The sequence below is a fragment of the Labrus mixtus genome, chromosome 21 (assembly GCF_963584025.1).
Source record: "Labrus mixtus chromosome 21, fLabMix1.1, whole genome shotgun sequence".
NCBI lineage: Eukaryota > Metazoa > Chordata > Actinopteri > Labriformes > Labridae > Labrus > Labrus mixtus.
In genome coordinates, this window is record NC_083632.1 from 4,263,286 (window position 1) to 4,284,352 (window position 21,067).

The window sequence follows — 21,067 nt, forward strand, 5'->3', positions numbered from 1 at the left end:
TTGAAGGGTTTAATGCCCCCTCAGACAGACGGCTCAGTCAGTCCCTCCTCCAGCAGCAGGAATGTGCAGAAACACTTCTAATGAGAGAGAGAGAGAGAGAGAGAGAGAGAGAGAGAGAGAGAGAGAGAGAGAGAGAGAGAGAGAGAGAGAGAGAGAGAGAGGACTGAACGTGGACACTATCAGAGCTGCTCAGTGTTTGGATGTGACGACGCTGCAGACACAGCTCTCCTACAGTTGCATCACTTCCATGCCTTGCAGCGTCTGAGGGGAGATTTGGAGTTAGTATTTGTCCCGTGTCAAGTGTTCTACTTTGCAGGAGGCCGACAGCAGCAGCTCTGCGGCTCTGCTGTCACCTCGAGGCTTCAGGGTTTTTATCCCCGAGCTTTCAGCAGCGACAGTTTTATAGATTTACCTCACATGGATAAAAACAGGAGAAAAAAGCAGCAGAGGGACAAACTGCAGTGGTTGCAAAAAAGTGACAGTTGTGCATAAAACTGTGTGAAAACAAAACCCTATAGACTCAACACAAACACTTTTACAAATGAGTTCATTGTTTTAAGTGATTGCATATGAAAGCTGTGGGCACGAGCGCCAAAACACAACGACGGTAAAAAGGATTATAAGAAAGGTGGGACAACACTTCTAGTTGTTGTTGCATGACGACCCTCAGGACCACCGTATATTTAGGAATATGAACTTGTTGTGTTCATGGTTGGATCATAGACACGACAGGTGATTGAGGACACCTGCTAAAGCCTCTCCAAGCATTTCAGTTCGCTTTTGATTTGATTACAATCATAAATTACATTAAAGGATCAATATGTAGGACATTTACTGAATTCAAATATAAAAGTGACCGTACTATCTGATCAGACATTAAGGAAACATGCTATGTTGAAGTGCTGGCTTCTCTGACAACAATGCAGCAGCCGGTATGTCCTCCTTCTAACTTTAGATTCTGCTCCTGAATGCTCTGGATTTCTTTGGACCAGAGAAGGTAGGCACCCCCAAATGTCTGTTTTGGACGCCCCTCGGTTTGCCAGATATGAGAGCAGTTATCAGGTCAACAGGTGTTGCAGCGATGGAAGCCGGCAAGAGAAGTGGTTCAGATAGAAGTGATTGTACCCGACCTAAAAAGCCTCTGCATGTTTCTAATAAGCTCCACGAGCAGAAACGTGCTCAAACTAGGATCAATATTGGAGATGCTTTTTGAAAAATGGAGAGAGGTTAGAACACAGAAAGGTTTACAGACCCATGCAGAGCTGGATAAACACTGAAGCTTCAGAGTCCACCACATGGTGACCAATGGCACATTGACTCTAGGGAGGAGAGGGTGGGGAAGACAGCTCTCTTACATATCAGAGTTACGTATGATATAATGATCACAAACTGACTGCTCTATGGTCTTATCCTGATATATCCCACCATGATTATTGTGTATTTTCACAATAAACATATTATAGAATCAGACTTATCTTACCTTATATCATTTACACCAAATTTTTTTAACTGTTTATCAGTTAAAGTCGAAGCTATTGGGAGGAAAAATGAAAATGAAGGCGTATTTAATACTCAAAGACTAAAAAAGTACGACTCAGATTTGGATGGCACGTGATGCATTCACTATGAAACCAACGACCTGAATGTTTTGCAATGTGCAAATAAAAAAGAAAGAGGAGATGAAAGTTTGGATGAGAGATCTGATAGAATCAAAGCTTTTTTAAATGTCATATATCCGTGGTGAAATGGATGCCACATAACAGAGACAGGAAATCCATAAAGTTGGATCAATGTTTTAAAAATTCTTGCTGAGACGTCAATCTGCAAGATTTCACTGAATAAGAAATGAGAAACAGAGTCAGCAGTCTGCTGTGAGTTCACAGACTGACAGTCAGGTCACTACAGCAGACGTGTATTACTTTACACATACAGCACAAGTACAGAAACATTCAATGTCATTTACAGTCACGAGAGCAACCTCACATCTCGCTGAGTCGGAGGTTGTCAATCTGACACTCGGAGTCTAAAAAGCTTTTTTTTCTTTAGAGGCCACATTACAAAGATACAGTATACACGGTTTACTGGGCCTGCCCTGCCAGGCTGCAACGTCACACTAACCTGCTTTGAGACAAACTGAGAGAGTCTGCACTAAATCCTTCTTTGTTAGACCAACGCCATAAACACACAGCCACCGAGGAGAGAGTCTAAAAATACTCCCCACACCAGGTGAAGGGCTGGACTGGGGAACTCTGTTACTCTGGATCTCATCCGAGGCTTCACCTCTGGGAGGAAAAAAAAAAACCTCTGAGTCGAGGAAGACGGAGAAAGATAACAAGATAGGAAGGAAGGAAGGAATGAAAGAAGGAAGGAAAGAAAGCAAGATAGAAAGAAAGGAAGGAAGGAAGGAATGAAAGAAAGCAAGATAGAAAGAAAGGAAAGAAGGAAGGAATGAAAGAAAGCAAGATAGAAAGAAAGGAAGGAAGGGAGGAAGGAAAGAAAGCAAGATAGAAAGAAAGGAAAGAAGGAAGGAATGAAAGAAAGCAAGATAGAAAGAAAGGAAAGAAGGAAGGAATGAAAGAAAGCAAGATAGAAAGAAAGGAAAGAAGGAAGGAATGAAAGAAGGAATGAAAGAAAGCAAGAAAGAAAGGAAGGAAGGAAGGAAAGAAAGCAAGATAAGAAGGAAGGAATGAAGGAAGGAAGGAAGGAAAGAAAGCAAGAAAGAAAGGAAGGAAGGAAAGAAAGCAAGATAGAAAGAAATGAAGGAAGGAAAGAAAGCAAGAAAGAAAGGAAGGAAGGAAGGAAAGAAAGCAAGATAGGAAGGAAGGAATGAAGGAAGGAAGGAAGGAAAGAAAGCAAGATAGAAAGAAATGAAGGAAGGAAAGAAAGCAAGATAGCAAGAAAGGAAGGAAGGAAAGAAAGCAAGGAAGGAAGGAAGGAAAGAAAGCAAGAAAGAAAAGAATGAAGGAAATAAAGCAAGATAGGAAGGAAGGAAGGAAGGAAGGAAAGAAAGCAAGAAAGAAAGAAAGGAAGGAAAGAAAGCAAGATAGAAAGAAATGAAGGAAGGAAGGAAGGAAAGAAAGCAAGAAAGAAAAGAAGGAAGGAAAGAAAGCAAGATAGGAAGGAAGGGAAGGAAGGAAGGATGATAATAGATCAATGGTCATTAAAACGATACGCTGCAAAAGAGAGATGAATGTTTACAACAGGTGTTTCAGAAGAAGATGTGAAATAAAGCTGTTTTTGATGTAATAAAAATACAACACCATCATGATTCACACAACCTCTCGTTGAAGAACATTCAGAGTTACTAAAAGAAGAATCTGAATGAAGACACAGAGAGGGTTTCAGTTTTCAGCAGGAAGCGTCTGCATGACGGAACAAACAAATGAGTCTGGAGATCCCCTCCTCCGCTCTGCACCGCTCTCTCTCTCTCTTTCTGCTCTAACCCCCCTCCTCCCCCTACTCCCCCTCATCTTCTTATTCTCCCTCTCTCTCTCTCTCTCTCTGGAAACTGGAACACACAGGGAAAGTGTGACAAAGCTATTTTAGTTTTGCAGACGACCTACCTTTCCCCAGGCAGACACCTCGACTAACCCCTCGCAGACACTACGTGGGGGGGGGGGGGGGGGGGGGGGGGGGGGGGTCACCGGGCCAAATGTTAATGTTTAGAACTATAAGACTTCAGAGAAATCTCACTGACAAGTCGGAAAATAGTGTCACATAGTGCAGCACACTTCTTGAAATCACCTTGATATCTAATTAACTCACATTTAAAGATAAACAGATGTTGTTATTGACCTAATAAGTAATCCGGTTTCAAAATGAATGTAGGCCAGTTAGCGTGTTTATACACTTATTATGCACAGGGTAAAACGTCTTCATGCATCTGTTTAATATTCTCTTAATCAGCATCTATGTTGAGAATGAATTAATCTATTTATATGCATGCAAACATTTGAAGGGTCCAACTTCTCCAGGGTGGAGATAACCCACTTTTCCAGTCGTACAAAGTAAAAGACTGAAACATCTTTGTGTTCTGAATCTGGACACAAAAGCTGTTTGGCAATGTGATCTCCAGCTCTGGGAAATTACTTTTGTGTTTGCACTCTTGTATATTTAATTAACCAACCAATCAATAATTAAACGATCGATCCATGATGAAAATCATCACATGTGGCAGCACTATATTTAAATCACTGGTATTGCCGTAAATCTGGGTGATCTGTTTTCTTGATTTGACTCCTCGGGTTTAAAAAAAAAAAAGGTTGACTCAATAACATTTCTTGATAATTACCTTGTGGATAATAAAGTGCGTGGTGCAGACTGAGACGCCCCTCCTGGACTGATGGAGGTTGAAGCCCCTCCACAAAGAGAACGCTTGACAACACAGGAATTTACCATGAGAGTCTGCAGGTTTGTTTGGCTGCTGATGTGAACACTGTCAATGATTACACTGAAAGAGAGCAGAGGCCTCCTTTCACTTGGTCCATCACACACACACATTCACACACACGTGCATGAACACACATGCACGCACACACTTTGGATTTACAATCTCACAGTTTGTTCATTTTGTTTTAATGAACAGAAAAACAGATGAGAGACCAGCGAACGATAACTGCAGCTTGTCAATATTATCTCATAATTTTATCAGTTTGCAGAAATCCATTCCTTCCAAAAGTCTATTTAGATATTTAAAAATGTGTCAATCACAACATCTTAAGAGGTCGCGGTTAAGTTGCTCTGTTTGCTTATTCTTGTCAACAATCAAAAACTCTCAAATGAGTCTTTCATGTGACAAAAGAAAACAGAAAATTGTGACATGTGAGGATCTGAAACCAGAGAAGATGTAACTCAAATGATTCATCAAATAACACAACAGCTGCCTTTTAGTTTCATCCTGATCAACTAGTTTATAGAATCTGTTTAAATGCTATTAACCGGCATTGTTTGACTCACACATTTCAAAGAATTGAATCACTCTCACCACACAGAACTTGTCACCTTGTTTGCCAAAGTAATAAAAAAGCCATCTTCCCCTTTTTTTTCCAACGGTCTTACCCCGGTTTGTTCCCTGCATGTCTGCTCCTCCTGAAGTCTAAACCGGCTCCTTCTTCTCCTCCAGCGCGTCAAACACTCACTACGCTCCTGGATGTTTGGCTCCGTTTCTGACCGACCCTCCTGAGGAAAACTTCTCAGAAACCAAAAAAAAAAAAAGACATTCTCAAGCCAAATGCCGCCAATGTGAATGGAAGCCCAGTCCCCTCCTCTTCCTCCTCCTCCCTCCTCCTCCTCATCAGCCCAGCCTCTCTCTCCCTCTGACAGATACACCTCCTTTCTCCCCTGCCCCACTCCTCCTCGACCATTTCCTTTGACCAAAGAAACTGAACTCTGCAAAGTCCTCCAGTGCCTTTGTCAGGCAGTAAAAAAGAAGCGAGAGAAGAAAGAAGCAAGAGAGCCGGGGAGAGGGGAGCTGTCAGTTCAAAACTATTCCACTCTCCTTTCAGAAGAAAAAGCAGCAGAAAGAGAAAACGGAAATGTGAGAGGATATTCCCTCTCTTTTGAAAAAAAAAGTCTGAAACGGATTGAAACCTTTTTTATTTGACCCTTTTCACCTGTCGGAGTTTCTAGTCTTTATCGAATACATCAAATATGAAAACTTTAAGAAGATGAAGGTGAAGAGAGGAATGAAACTGCTGCAGGGAGAGAGAGAGCTGAAACTTTACTCATCTATAAATCTGATCCAATGGAGTTAATTACCGAGACAATTCTTAATCAAGGACGCCTGATTTAAAGAGGTAAACGTATTACAGAACAGCACTGATATTACTTAACACAAAGGTGGATCGTGAGATTTAAAGAGGCAGGACTAGCTTTAAGTCTTTTAGGGAAAACTAAGAGTGTGAACATCCAGGTAAACATGCAAACAGGTGCAGGACAAGACATGTACTAACTGCAGAAAATAGGAACGAGGTCCACACAATGTTCAGCTCCTAGTGGGCAATTTGATTTAGCCGGGGCAACTTTTCACTCTCCAAGATCTTCATCAAGCCAAGATCCAAACGTTGACCTGCTTCAATAAAATTGTTCGCTGGGAGCTGAAGAGTGTGCGGACATTTTTCTTTTTTTAAAAAAACAGAGTAGGCCAAAACAATGAATCCCTAACTTGATATGAACGATCTTGAGTGCATCTTTCATCTAAATCTTCAGAAAAAAGATTTACAAGACACCTAGAATTAAACAGCCGAGAGTATAACGAGCATTATCGGCGCTCTGCAGATTTCAGTTATGGTTGATTTGGCGCCACCTGGGGTAAGCTTTGTTAATGGAAGGTGCATTTCTCTGAGTAACCGTTCTCTGAGTTCAGTCAAACATCCTACACTTGAATGAATCATCTCATCACATTGCTTACAAAAGTCTAAATGTGTCGTAGTAGCTCAACTCAACTGAACACACTCAGGGTTGTTGCTGCTACACCCTCACCTGGCTCTCACTTTTAAATATTTAAAGTTTTCTACAAGGTGTTTAAGGTACTAAATGGATTATACAGACTCGCATTTTATGTCTTATGTTGGATAATGTTTGTGGAATATTTCTGTATATTCAACAGAGAAGGTGTACTGCATTGATGCAACTCTCAACATGTGACCCTGTGAACAGCTTTCAGCTTAATGGTGACTTTTTTTTTTAGCATTTAACCAGAAAATTCACACACTAATGCGACCTTCTGAATCAGGTAAAATGTGTACAAACCCCAGCGTTTGTCTTTTAAACAGGTGACGCAATTATGATTTATTTATTCATTTAGATTTATTTTGGGAGGCAAGCCTTTATGTAGAAAGATCCGTGAATAGAGTGAGAAATCAGAAGAGTGGGACGGGAATGTCATGCTGGAAAAGGAGCTACAGGTCAGATTTGAACCTGGGCCGACCACTTGGAGGACCGTAGCCTCTGTACCTGGGGCGCAACCTAACCGCTAGGCCGTCAGCATTTCTAAATGTGTTTTTTTACAGGGGTAAGAAACTCAGGTCACCTGCCCCACATGATTACAAATAACTCAGATTACAGACATCTAAATTCAGGTAGCACTAATTCCATTTTCCACTGATTCTCTATTTTCATCAGCTTCTTATGTTGCCTTGGCGACGATTAATGCACGTCTAGTATCTACTTGTCTTAAAGATGTTTTTATGTATATATATCTGGCTCTTTAGCTGCCTACTGGGGGTTTATGAGAGGATTTTCAGTCTGCCTGCTGCTGCTCATAACATTGTAAGATATGAAGTTTCACATTGTGTGATAGACAGAATCAAAACAGGATGTTTAAGTGTTCATTTGTGTCCTTGTTAAACCTTGAGTCTTAAGCATCTTTGTAGGAATACTTAGCCACTGAAGTGTAACAAAGAGTCTCTAACTTCCTGAGTAACCAGGGGGATCAGCTTCCAGAAAGTCTTCTCTTGTGACAGCGGAAGTGCTCAGACTCTGCCTTGACCTGTAATCCACCATCTGGCCCGCATGAATTAAAATAAAGGAAAGAACAGGAAGAGACGTTGCAGCAGGAGCTCAGCTGCTCGGCTCCCAGATGAAGGGGGGGCGGGGGGGTAAAGTAGGGTACGAGAAGTAGGCTATTGCCCTGCCACAGCCTTATGCACACACAAACACAGATCGCTACGCTCCTTTCCCCCCCCCCCCCCCCCCCCCCCCCGCTCCTGCAAGTGGGTCACACCAGTGGGCACAAAGTTTGTCCTTCAGGCGAGGAGATGGAGTTCAAGGTCAGTCTTGTTCACGTCTGAATGGGAGGTCCGGAGAACGCTGCAGTCAAAGCAACCGAAAAACGACTCTCAGCTGGAGTCCACGTTGGAACGTCAAACGCCATCAATCAGCCGCCCTGAGGCCACCAGTGCTGGGATAAAGAGGCAGGCTGCAAATCACTACTGTGAGTGCTACCATTAACACTTCCTCTTTATAAGCTAGAGGGAGGGCGGAGGGGGGGGGGGGGGAAACATGACTCAGCCCCCTTTGGAGGGAGTTGATTTACAGGCCAAAGCAGTGAAATGACGACTCCGTTTGCTTCCTTTTTCTTGTCTGCCAGCGGAAAACCAAGAGGGGATTAAAGTCAAATTCCAGTTAAAACAAGAAATTTGCACGTGGCTTTGCAGCGTTATTGGGCACATATGTCTGGTGGTTTCTGGTTTGGTTTATCCTCTTTAGTTTAGATTCCTTGAGAGGGACAGAAAACTGTTTCGAGTGCCGTCTGTGGGCCGATTTCTGGCCACACTTCATGTTTATCTGTATCTGTTGCGGTTGCCTTGCCGGTGGTCGTCCATCACAGGCCGAGCCGCCACCTCTCCGCGCCCCGTCAACCTGCTCCCCTCCGTATTTTCATAACAACGCCGCACATCTGGGACCGCGAGCGGACAGAAAGCTAGGCCATCCATCAACGTCTTCGCGGCCTCTGCGTGGGGACATCACTCCCTCTGGACGCGCTGCAGCTAAAACCGGCCTCCACCAGGCGCGGCCCCTTTTGGACTCCTCGCTTCCAAAGCAATCCGCTCTGGCACAGAGCAATCCACGAACACCTCCAAAATAAAAAACTGGTGCAAAGGTTTAGCACCCAGCAGGGGGGGGGGGGCAGTTCATCAGTTTTAAGACACAAATGAAGAGAAAGGAGAGAGATAAATGTTTGTGGGTTGAAATAACCACTCCTGGTGAGTCCACTCGTAAATCCACAGAAAATGAGATGGCTTTGTTGAGTTGGCAGGAACACGACTTAGCCACACTCTGATTTACTGTATAATGTGCCAAAGAGATTAGGGTTACGCCTCCAGTTTTGGAATTACAGCAAAACCCCTATCCATGATTAAAATCTGCTGCTGACTCCCACACAGCAGGAATGTGTAAACATCCACACAGAGTGGGATGCACGCTTCCCCCGGAGTACCAAAAGGCTGCAGCCAAGTCTTTAAGACAATTAAGCCTCAACCAGAATGGCAACAGAGCGAGAAAACGCTTCGAGTGTGAGATGTGACCGTGACACAAGTTAAAACAGAAACTTTATGAAAGAAGATTTCTGCATTAAATCAAACTTAAAGAGGACATATTATCCCCCTCCACCACCTTTTCAAACAGTCCCCCTGTGGTCTAAATCAAACATCTGTGCTGTGCTTTGGTCAAAATATAACATGAATCAAGCACCAGAGGAGGTTTGTGACCCTGTATAAACCAGCTCTCTCAGAACGCTCCGTTTTGGTGTGTGTGTCTCTTTAAATGCAACGAGCCCCGCCCCCTGAGTTTTCCCCGTAGACATCACTCCTCTGTAGTGAGAATAAAAACGGCGCACCTGTGCAAAAGTTTTGTTCTAGGCTGGGGGTGGAGTCCATGGGTGGAGATACCAGCGGAGGGGAGGGGATTGTTTTTTTACCAGAATCCCACTGTGACATCACAAGGAGAGCAGATTTGAAACGGAGCATTTTCCTCTGTGTTGTAAGACTTATGCAGACCACACACAAATGACTGGATGGGTTTATTTCACATTTTTGTGGATCAGTAGACTCTCAGGTTACCCAAATATATGTTCAAAAACACTGAAGAAGTGGATTTTTCATAACATGTCCCCTTTAAAGTTCTTGTTTCACATCAGGAAGTAGGGCAGGGAGATAATACGACCCTGTGTGATAGTGATAAAAATGCACATAAATAACGATGGCTTTAAATAGATCAAACAGCCTGACACACAGCAGAACGATAAACATCAGCCAATTAGTGTGTGGGTTCATGCTGCACATGGAGGACACGCCCACTCCACCACAAAACATCTGAGCTGCACTGTTGAAAGTGGATTTCCTCTGTGCAAAAAAAAGTGGAATCTACAGGAACATGTGAAAGTGAACTCTCTTCATTCTTGTAAAATTAGGATATTGTTGACAAAAAATGGTAACATGGCGTCAATAACAAAGACATTAGTGGCAGCTCAGCTCGTAGCCCCCTCGCTGGACATCCTGGGGCCGCAGGAGAGCATTGATGAGACACAGATTCTTCAAACAAAACTGACCTATTACATGTTTTTTTTTTTTAAAGGCTTTAAACAGGTCTGTTTGTTTTAAGAGATGAAGAGACCTCTGCAAATAATTTGTCTCTCTCCTCTCTCTAGAAACTCTGTGAACGATGAAGACTAATTGATTCCTCAGCCAAAAACATGCTGAGCTGTTTAGAAAGGAGCTCCGCTGACCGACCCCCCCCCCCCCGGACATGCCGGGTACACGGGAAAACATTAGAGAAGCACTGATTTCTTCAACAAGGAACCGCTTTGTTCAGCATTTTCTTTAAATTATTTACAAAAAAAAAAATTATCATATTACGTAAAGAAAAGTAAACAAGATCCGCACAGCAAGAAGATCCTGTTTGAGTCAGAGGAAGGACTCACACGGGATCTTCCTGGTGTGTGGACCTAGTTTATTTGTCTTCTACCTCTTTGTGTTTTTAGATCCAGCATCCACTGAGGGATGTGCGTGTCCTTTTTTTTTTTTCCGATTTGTCATCATACCTGTCTTAGCTTCCGGAGGTCTTAGAGAAGCGTGCGGTACGGGTCCGTCGAGCATCCCAGAGTCTCACTCTGATGAACAGATCTCTCTCACTCTCTCCCGGCCTCTCCGACCTCGCCGACTGTGAAGGGTAACAAGAAGGTGCACGTTGATGAATCAGCAGTTGAAAAAGCAGCGAGACTACTACCCCACTGTACATAGAGAAAACCTGAAGTGTGACAAGTGTGTTTATAGAAGTCGGAGAGAAAGAGGAAAATCTGAGTCATAACAGCAGAAGAAACCATCTCCACATGGGGAAAGGTTGAGACGGAGGGGATTTTCCATGTCAACAAGAAGGACGACTGAAACTAGCACCAATTTCTCTAAACAACTGTCCTCTAAGTAAAAAAAAAAAGTCTATAATCAAATGAGGTTTGAACACATTCAGTTTGATCGGTGTTCGACGGATCCATTCAGACAAATGTAAATAAAAGAGATTTGAATCGATATTCTGCCAGACATCCAAAAAAAGACAAAGAAGGTGAGAGGCACACTGCCACCATCTGGAGAGAAGCGAAGAGTCCATCTGCATTTCATTAAAAGTGATGTATTAGTGGTAAAGTAATGCATCGGAGTGGAGGAGAGGAGCATGAGAAAAGATTATGAAAAGAGCCAGAGGTGAGTCGAGCAGACAGTCATTATCTCTGCCGGGATTTATTAATAATCCGGCTGTCGTGAGAATGTTTAAGTTTGTTATTGTCTTACACTGAAGCTTCTCATACTAACAGAAGACGGACTAATATGATGAGCAACATATGGTGCCGTCACAAGTGGACGGACAACTTTTACAAACTTCATTTATTCAGGTTTCAGTCGCCCGCTTTTCCAGGCCAACTTTTCAAGGTGTCCTTTCCTCACTGAATTTCATAAATACCTGCAGAACAGAGGCATGGGACTAATTGCTAGAGGAGCCTCGAGAGATCAAATTTCCAAGTCACGCTGTGCATGAATTATTCAGTTTCAAGAAACTTTAAAGGATGGAATCATGTTTTTTTTTGTTTTTTTTTTTAAATGGGTTTGCAACACGATTAACTTGAGACGGTTGAACTGAGACAAGGGGAGCGTCGTTGGCTTAGCGGTTATGTCGCACACACCATGTACAGAGGTTATAGTCCTAGTTGAAGTGGCTGTGGGTTCAAATCCGACCTCCGCCCTCAGCTGCACCACGTCAACCCCAACTCTCTCCTCCAAACATTTCCTGTCTCTCGTCAGCTGTCCTGTCTAATAAAGACAAAAATGCCCAAAAAGTAACTTAAAAAAACTCAAATATTTAACCTTGAGTTCACCTCCAGACATTAAAATAAAAGTGATATCGCCAAATTGTTTCCTTTGTCCAACCAACAGTCCCAAACCCCAACACTCTTCTACTATTAAAGATGTTCAAGAGAGATTCTCTTATAAACTGCAACCAGCAAATATCTGACAGTTTATGATTTCAAATTTGAACAGCAAAGGAAAATAATTATCAGACCAGTGGTAAGTACATTTGGATTGTTAGTTGACTAAACGATCAGGATATACTAGGGCTGGACGATATGGACCAAAACTCATATCTTGATATTGTTTAGCTGAATGGCGATACTCGATATATATCGATATTTATTTTATTAACAGTGAAAACACATGGAAAAATAAACTACCTGTTTGTGAATTTAAAAAGTAATATTATAAAATACAAATGTTGCTTAAATACAATAAAAGAGAGAGAGAGGAGGAGCAGGGTTAGGGACAGACAGTCAGTCATCATCAGTGAGATGAGAAAAAGGTGACCTGGCACCTCGAGAACGTTATTTTAATGCAACTTAAACAATATCGATATTAACGATATCGTCTTACCCTATATCTTGTTTGAAAATATATCGATATATCTTAAAAACTCGATGTATTACCCAGCCCTAGGATGTAACATGTGTCATTTTGGAACTGTGAACATCTGTGAACTGTGCAGGGAGCCCAGAGTGAGAGTGGAGGGGGGGGGGTCGTGATACTGATTATTGAGCGTCCTGTTTTATCAGCAGGATGTTTGCTCATCCTAACGATTTCTAACTGTCAGCAGAGTTTTTTCTGTTACTGAGCAGGTTTAACTTAAAAGCTGAGCAAACCTTCAGCTCCTCCATCTGCTCCTCACACACTGTCAGCTGAGTATGTTACAGACAGATGGAAGATCTACCTCCATCCAGATGGCTTCATGTGTCACTGCAACAAAAGCAAACCCTATAGGTCGAGTCTGGCAGAGTAACACCTTAATAGTTGTTTGTTCTCGAGTCGGACAATCAACCCACAGATTATGAACAGGTGTTGACATAAGAGGGCCGCTCCTCTCACCTGCTATTACACTGAAGGGGGATAATCCTCATTAAAGGAGGACCAAACAGAAGGGGGGGCAGGAGGGCGAAAGAGGTAACCATTGAAGGTTAAGACGTGTCGTCGGGAGTCGGAGCAGGTCACCTGATCAGTGTCCCTCAGAGTAAGATTAATCCTCTGAATCTATCACAACACGTCTTTGTCACAGCTGTTAGTCATCACTTTAGAGTCGTGGTTACTTTAAAGGCTTTATATGCGATTTTTTTTTGATCCAGCAGATGTCGCCCTTGAGCACCAGCATGAAACCAAAACAACTCGCGGTGCATTGTTGTGTTAGCATGCTAATGCTAGCGATCTTTATTACGCTCGTATCTTCACACTGCATGTAAATTTACCTGAAATGAGCGTGATCTAGAAACACAGTTAAGCAGTGAGTACAGTATGTTATTCTTCTTTTCTCTAGTCCCTCAATTAAACAACTTTTATACACGAGGGGAGGAGTCGGCCGTCCGGGCGATGTAAACAAAGTGAAGATAGGACTCTGAAAACTCTGAAAACATCACAGACAGTGGGACTCGGGTGTTACACCCATTGTAGGCAGTCATGACTCACAGAGTTATTTTCAGAGGAGATACTTGATTTATATTACATTTAAGTGTGAAACATCACATATAAAGACTTTAATTATCAAGGATAACAAATAATGAATGTCTAATTACAGGGATTGTTATGGTGAGTGTAGACGACCTGAGGTTTCACAACACACAGGACACGTGCAGAGACGACTGAAATACAAACAAAATACTTTTGTAATACGGAATACTTTTGGATACCTTTTTGGAAGGGAAGAGTTGAAGAGAAGACGAAATTAAGATAAATGAGGTTTGGTCTCTTCATGGCTTTCAGGCTCCCCAAACACACACACACACACACTCTCACTGAAGCCAGTGGCCTATTAAGGAACAGGGTGGCGGCCCACTTCCTCCCTATCAAAACACAGCCACCACACAGCCCTCAGGTTTATTATTCTTATGTTCAGCCGTTTGCCAAAGGTTGCAGACGAGTTAATAGAAACCCTGCGAGAGACGCTCGATCCAACACACCCTGAACAAAGGCCGTTCAGAAAAACAGGGAAGTGTTCCAGTTTAAAAAGGGACATCAAGTAAACAGATGAGTTGATAACAATGAACCCTGATAACTGTTTCTGTACCAAGTCATTCATTCATTGCCTTCTTACAGATGCATGGTCATATTTTTGGTGTAAATCAGAAGAGTATAATGTCAAAAAAACAACTTCAGGATATGTCTAGAAATGTGTTCAGGCAAACTAAAAACCATACAGCTTTTAATTTTAAAGTATTTAAAACGACCAGACCATGGGTAGCGAGGCTTCTGGGAAAACTGGTTGGGACAGAGAGAACATGTCTCTTATGTAGAGAGCATCACATTCCATCTTAAAGAGCACAAACTCTCTGTTTTCTTTCCTCTGACGTTTTCATTTAGAACCAAATCAGGCCAAACCTCAAACATCCACCCACATTACAAAAACTACAGAGAAAATAACTTCCTCCATTTCTTTAGTGTTGAGCAGTGAGGATGAGGAGGAAACGAGGACCAGGAATGTGCAGCTGTAAAGAGAAGGTGTTTTCTGGAACAACTTATAATAAAATGTCTTGATTGTTCTCTTTGTTATATAATTTACAAAGACAACATTAATCCACCGTGATCACAGCACTAAGCAACTTTAAGGAAAGTCACAGTGGGGAGGAAAAACCTCTTGTTGACAGGCAGAAACCTCGAGCAGAACCAGACTTTTATGTTTGTTTATCTGTAAATAAAGGGCAACCTTCATGTAAACTAGGGCTGAGCGATATGACCTCGAATCAATATCACGACTAATTGAACATTTGACCTCGATGATCGATTATTTAGTTTTGGGTTTTTTTGCCCTCGTAGTTCACCGACACGCTCCCTACTGTAAATATGCTCAACTATTAAAGCTGGGATCTTGTTTCTAATTAAGAGTGCATATCTGATCAACTATTTTGTGGTTATTTAGGGAATATTTGGAACTGAAATCAAAGCATCGCTTGAAAGGATAAGTAGAAACGCACTTCTCGAAAACAGTAGAAAACCCATAACTTGAACTTCTTGAACAAAATGTGTCCAAAACGACGCACGTTGCTTCCATGTCGCGGATTGGACGTGTCGTCAAGCATGGGCGGTTCTAGGCAGGGGCCAACAGGGGCCAGTGCCCCTGTAACACTGAGCTTGGTCCCCCCCTGTGGCCACCCCTCCAAAAGGAAGAACCCCCCCTCATAACACATACACAGTAACTCAACAACCGAACTCACAATCTAGTATTAAATACTGAAACAAATTTAAATCATGGTATTTTATGATATGCGATATTATTTGGCATAATATTTATATTTAAAAGTGATTATCTTTGTCTATTTTTGACCTGGGTTTAATGTTCCCCTCTGACAAAACAACAGGCCCCAGTTTGGCCCCCTCAGTAAAAGTGGTCTAGAACCACCGAATTTTCGATGAGTTTTCGATGAATTGTCCAGCCCTACAGTAAACTGTATACAGCAGGTTTGTCTGTCAACATGATGATAAAAAGTGAAAGCAGGAAATTCAACAACAGGCAGCTTTGACTGTTCTGTGCAATGTTGATAAACGGATGGACTGCACATTGTTTGAATGCTTAACATCTCGCCCTCTCTAAGTGCCCAGGCAGGACCACGCTAATTACTTCAGATCCATTTCCTCTCTGCCTGCGTTAGGCCTTATGCAACGCTGTGACGCAGCGACTGCCCAGCCGTGCATCCCACCTACCACATAGCTTCTGATCTGCACCCTCATTCTTCTCAGCCACCTCTTCACCTCTCCGTGATCACCGCCTCCCACCTCTACGCCATCAGCCTCCTCACCATAAACCTTCCCTCCAGGAATGGCTGTTTGAGAAGTCATGGTTTTTTTTTCTTCATTCTGAGCGTGTGTGTTTAACACAGAGTGTGTTTGTGAGCCATCCGTCTCTTGGTTTCCCAGCAGGAGATAATCAGGCCACAAATCACACAGAGGAAGGAGGAGAAATGTATTTAAAAATATCCAAACAAGCAACCTCGGGGAGGGTTCGGCCCACTTACAAGCTTTACCTCTGACTGCAGGAAAACTAAACCGAGAGGAGAGGAGAAAAGAAAAGAATCCAGACAGTTAAATCAATAAATTGAGATTGATTTAAGACAGGACCGCTCCTGGAGATCCTCCAATAAAAACAGCATTCAAGCTGATTTCTGTGCTCTAAACTTTAGGAAAAACACAAGGACAAAGGATGAGATTTTACACCGAGTCAGGAGTTTTTAAGTCTGGTATTTGACCACATTTGAAAACCTGACGAGGAAAAACCAGGAACCTGGAAGTGAGATGAAGGAGGACATGAGGGCAAGTGAAGAAGAGTTGAAGAAAGACACTGGAGCTGAGAAGATTTAAGTCGAGTGTAATTGCTGTGCTTAAGGTATCTATTTTTCATAAAGATGGCCAATCTATCGATTTAGAGAGCCAAACATAGCTCTATTAAATGTCAGTCAAGAAGCGAGTAGTCCATAGACTGTATGGCTTACGTGAGCTTCCAGGCCTCATTTCCAGACTGATAAGTAATATTGTAATGAAAATGAGAGAGCATACATTGTCTCATATTGCTGTATGTTTTATAAAGTGTTTTAAACGATTATGTGGTGCACATGTTTTAAAATAAATGTTTTTTAATCAAACATGAGCTTTGTGAGTGTATTTTTTTCAAGTAATTCATTAAAGCAATGTTTACACCTCACAGTGTTAATATGGGGGTAACACTTTTAAGAGTTAAAAAAGATACTCTGAAAGAGTGAATTTCTAACACTACATTGCAGCGTTGAGCAAAAGTGACACTGGTTAGTGTTACCTGGTGTTAAATGTTAACTCCAAAAAGAGTCAATAGTAACACTTAGTTAGTGTTGAGGTACCAACTCTCAAAAAAGAGTTAAATTAACACTTTGTGGTGTGGACCCATATAGACACTTTAAAAGTGTTTATATTAACTCTGATAGTGTTCATTTGAGTGTGCTGATTTTGCTGTGTATAAAACATGGACGTAGTATCGGTGACGTCACCCATTGGTTTTCTGAAGCTGAGTTTTGAAGCCAAACGATGTCGGCCACCATGTTGGAAATGCTTCCTCCAATTGATTTAAGGTCAACCGAGCAACAGGAAAAGAATTGGGGTTGAGGGAGGCAAACAGCTGATACACGCTCACATGTGAGTCAACTCAGCCCGCCCCTAATTATTCAAAATGTATGTCAATGTCTTTGCTTAATTTAATGAAAAGACATGACTTTTAAAAAACTTCACACCCTGGTTCACTGTGTAGCAGTAAAAAAAAAAATTAGCAATTGATATCAAATTGTTTTTTAGTACCAGGTTGTAAACATGTTTATTTATGTTGTCAACATGGTTATTGTAACATGAGTGTTAATGGGACTTTTGGAGTCAGCCTCAAGTGGACACTTCCACCTTGGCTTCTTTATTTTTCCACATTGGAGGTTGTTTCTTGGAGCAGTCAAGCATTCAGAACCTGACTTTATGTGCTTCAAATGAACTGGAAATGTGCATTCTTAGTTTGGGGGGGGGGGAAGCCCCTTAAAAACAATAAGTCTATCTCAAACAAATGACCTGTTTGGTAGTTTCTTGTGTTTCTTCTGGTCCTGACCTCAGTCTGTGATTGTGGCTGTGGGCTACACCAAAGTCGGATGGTGTGAGATGGGTGACAGCGGGCGGTTGACACAGCTGAAGAGTAAGTGGGTGGGGGAAAAAAAACGAGTAGAAGAGAGTGTGAGAGAAAGAGAGAGAGGAGAAAAAGTGTGACTTCAACCAGGAAATGTTTAAAAAGATTCAACAGGAGTCGGAGAGTCTCCAGGCCGTCACTCAGCATCCCAGCAGCAGCTGTGAATGTCAGGATCACACTTTAACCACGACCGCAATCACAACTGCTCACGGGAAAAGGGCATGTTGTTTTTCCACTCCTCTCCTCTGAGCACGTAATCATCCTCAAGTGGCCGCAAAATGATGCAACACAAGTCTGCAATGCCATGTAGAGTGCTCCCTCGGTACAAATTACTTAAAGCTCCGACTTGGCACGCGGTCCGAACATGACTAAATGTGCCCACATCTGTTGAATAAGCCTGACGTGTGATCCCACGGTATCCGAGCAGTTACACCGTGCTTCTCTTTTCATTAAGCAGAGGGAGACTTGATCAATGTGAAGGCTGTTTGGTCACATTAGTGCGCCGTGCTTAATGGAAACATCTGCATGCCGACATGCTCACAATAGTCACGTTAACATGCAGAAATGTCACAGTTTTTGCCCTTATTCCCAAAAAGACAAAATTACTGCCAAGCTATTTACAAGGCTGATACATAATGTTAATATTTAGCAACTAAATTAGGCTGGTTGTTGCAGCACATACAAGTAAATGCACATATTTTTACCACCTAATGACAGCGACAGTCCAATATCTCCAGTGTTGGAATAATTCTCTTCCAGTGATTACCCACAGGAAGATGCAGACGTTACATTATAAGCAACAAAACGTACAAATTCACTTGTCAAGCTTGATAAGCCGAGTTTCCTCCAATGCCAAGAACACAGTCACTAAGTGATGATGATGGTGATGATAACGACGGTGACTTTGCTGTGATGCTGCTCTGGCATCTTATCAGGGGATGTTTGTAAAACTGTAAATCCAATCAGCCGTGCAGCAGATCCTCGGGACTTATTCTCAAAAGGAAAGGATGCAGCAACGTGGGTCGATTCTCAGGGGAAAAGAGACCATGGGAGAAATAAAAACTTGATGAATGAGGTTGTAGAAGATCAGCAGTGATTGACAGACAAGAGGAGGTTCAATCTCTATTTCCCAAACTTTAAATTAAAAGGGAGAATGGTACTTCGTAAGTATTCATGTGACAAACACTGAACTGTTCGTAAAATAAAATAAGAAACACTGGTTGTGTCATTTCCACTTTCCACCATATTCAGTTTTGAAACAGTCTTGAATTTTCTGAACGTTATGAGTAATCTGTTTTTTTTTTTTTAGGAGCACACTCCAGCCTGGTGGGCTGAAGGGCAAAATGATGACACTGCTGTGTGTCATCCTCTTGACACAAAGCAGGGGTCACACTTTGCACAACTCTGCTCTCTTCAAATGCCAAAGTAGATCCAGACAGTCAATGTTTTTTGATGCCCGTTGTTTTAAGTGCATTTTGATATACGTCAAGTAAAAAAAAAAAAAAAAAAAAAAAAAAGAATGCGATAAAATGAAATTCTAAATATTCCAAATAAAGGGATACAGCTTCCTGATGTTTTGATTTTTGGATCGAGACACATGAAGACAAAAAAATCCAGGAAAAGGTCTTTGTTTGTATGTCATCCCCAACTCTCTTCTCCCGTCATTTCCTGTCTCTCATTGGCTGTCCTCTCCAAAATAGGCAAACATGGCCTAAAAAAAAAAATCAGTTTAAAAATGTCTAACTCTGGAAATCAGACAATCCTTGAAGCACGTGAATGCATCGTTATTACCTCTAGCTATGCATCTCAATGAACCGACTCCTAACGTTGTCATTCTGTGCAGTGTTTGTATTGGTTTCTGTCTTGAGATGGAGAAATGTTTGACATAAATGATTGCACTGGAAAATAAGCATTATAAATTCTAAATGGACTTGGATTCAAAGTCGAACCAGTTTCCAGTGAGCTCTCTGAAAAGGAAAAAACTTTTGGCTGGAGAGTTGGAGGAACACACGGCTGAGGTCTGGCATGAGAAAGTCTAACATTTGAAAATATGGATTGTGGTTGTCTTGGTACCATGATGGTCTATTTACATTGAAACTGGGCCATAAGTAAAAGTGCCAGGAAAGGAGGTGACAACAAATGGAAATGTAGCTGACGTCTGCATATTCATGACCTCTGTGCTCTTCACCTGTTAATAGTGACAAAGCAGAAATCACATGCCAAAGTAACTAAGTGGGAGGCCTTCTGTGTGTGTGTTTGTGTGTGTGTGTGTGTGTGTGTGTGACACATCTGCTGCTAAATCCTCTTAATACTTTCAATCCTCCATATTCTTTAAAGATAATCACAGACGTCACCTGCTCAGGTCAGGACACAAAGAGCAGACTGGTTAGAGATTAGACCAAAACAAAAAAGAGATAACGGAGTCCTGACTGTTCCCAAGCTCAGGATTCAGGAGTCTCCGAAAGTCCAAGCCCTGCCTCTTACTGCCCTCAGACAGCTGTGCAGTCCAGCTGTGCACAGAAACTCAGATCTGACTTAGAAAATCAAACCGATCTACGAGAGACCAGACGATCTCAAGCCCTCTGTCTTTAGAGGAGGTCGGTCATTTCTTTCAACCAACGATCTGAAGCCATTTCAGATTTTAGTTTACTATCATATAAGACAACAAAGATTTGGGCCATAATAATGTAACATTACAGCCACCAAGCAGTGCATGGCCTGGGTTTGAGTCCGACCTGTGGCTCCTTTCTCATCTCATTTTCAACTCTCTCTCTCTGCTAAATTTCCTTCTCTATCCACTGTCCTATCCAATAAAGGCATAACCCCCCCCCCCCCCCCCCCAATTGAAACCTTACAATGTATATATGACCCTTTGGTATCATGCTATTCCACCTTTTTTCAACTTACAGCTGATGTTGGTGACACCCCAACAAATAAGATCCTGCAGCATCACGTCTCCAAACACTGACTGAAAGGAAGACGACGGCTGGATGTGTGTGTACAATGTTTTTCAAGCCAGCCGAGATCAAGTTTTACTTAAGAAAAACAAAATGTCTCCAACAGATTTGTAAGGTCTCAAGAGTTAACATGCACTCACTGGTGTATTTGGTGGGAAACACTGAATATAATAAACATGAGTGTGTTTGCTTGTCAGAGAGAGAACTCTTTAAATGTTTGTTTTGTGGTCTGACCGGCCCGGGCCATGTTACAGCTTAGGGAAACAAACTTCAGAATCCATTATGAAGTGAAAAGAAGTGTTCAGGATTTTTTACTCAGTGACCCTATCTCCCCCCCCCCCCTCAAGCCTCTAGTTTGTAATAACCATCATTTGGTTTATCCTGATAACCTTTCTTAATCAGCT

The 21,067-nt window shown here is 42.1% G+C and overlaps 1 protein-coding gene across 4 annotated transcripts in view; it reads right to left on the bottom strand.

Moving 5' to 3' along the window:
- The window catches only part of LOC132954960 (leucine zipper putative tumor suppressor 2 homolog), a 40,077-nt gene that overhangs the window by 14,058 nt on the left and 4,952 nt on the right, over window positions 1-21,067 (bottom strand). For 2 of the 4 annotated variants that reach the window (XM_061027523.1, XM_061027519.1), the window contains exon 2: window positions 10,541-10,659. The exons of 1 other annotated variant lie outside the window; for it this stretch is intronic. The gene's annotated coding sequence lies outside the window, so the exon portion shown is untranslated. Of the gene's footprint in view, window positions 1-5,058; window positions 5,208-10,540; window positions 10,660-21,067 lie in introns of those variants that run through there. One more of the 4 variants, XM_061027521.1, reaches the window with a different exon arrangement.